The sequence below is a fragment of the Arachis duranensis genome, unplaced genomic scaffold (genome assembly GCF_000817695.3).
Source record: "Arachis duranensis cultivar V14167 unplaced genomic scaffold, aradu.V14167.gnm2.J7QH unplaced_Scaffold_113795, whole genome shotgun sequence".
Classification (NCBI taxonomy): Eukaryota; Viridiplantae; Streptophyta; class Magnoliopsida; order Fabales; family Fabaceae; genus Arachis; species Arachis duranensis.
This window is the reverse complement of record NW_026263819.1, coordinates 1-798: the sequence shown is the minus strand read 5'-3', so window position 1 is coordinate 798 and position 798 is coordinate 1.

Here is a 798-nt window from a genome sequence, read left to right as displayed (position 1 = left end):
TACAAATTCAGGATTGTATCCCGGAATACACTTTTGCTTGCAATAGTTTTTTTTATCAATTCCAACAAAATTTACTATTGTTTACCTTGCTCAAATTTTATCTTTTCGCTTTCTCTATAAAAAAGATACTTAATAAGTTGTTCTAATTTATTTTATTAATTTTCGCTACCCTTCCATACTTGCCCCTGAGAAAACAAAAATCAACTCGAACTCCATCGTGTATTATTTAGATCATCAACCCCTCTCCTGTTCCCCAAACACCCAGTTCCAGTGGAACAAAACAAACGATGTCGAGCCAAGAGCACTCCCATTTCCATATACTAGAAAAAATAGTGGATAGAAGAATCCACAGCTAATCTAATTATGTCTTTCAAGCCGCACGTTGCTTTTATCGTTTCGAACCAAGTTTTATTTGGATCCAGTATGTAATTGAATTGATTCAATTATGGAATTGTGAATAGTTTTTGATTCAATCGATACATAATAACCCATCCTTTTTACTTCTTGGTTTTTTGAAAATGGACAATTTCCAAATCTAAAAGGGAAGTAAAAAACCGCAAATTCCTTCGATATTGTATGAATAAGATTCATATTCGATTCGATAGTTTGTTTTTTTTAAAAAAAAATGAATTTTATCAATTTTGAATTGAATTTTTTTCTTATATTATTAATATATAATATTATTATATATATTAATATTATCTATCTGTAAATGATTCGAAAAAAAATAGAGTTTGACGATTGATGTGGATTCAAAAGCGACTCTATTTAGATTATAGACGAATGATTAAAAAAGGG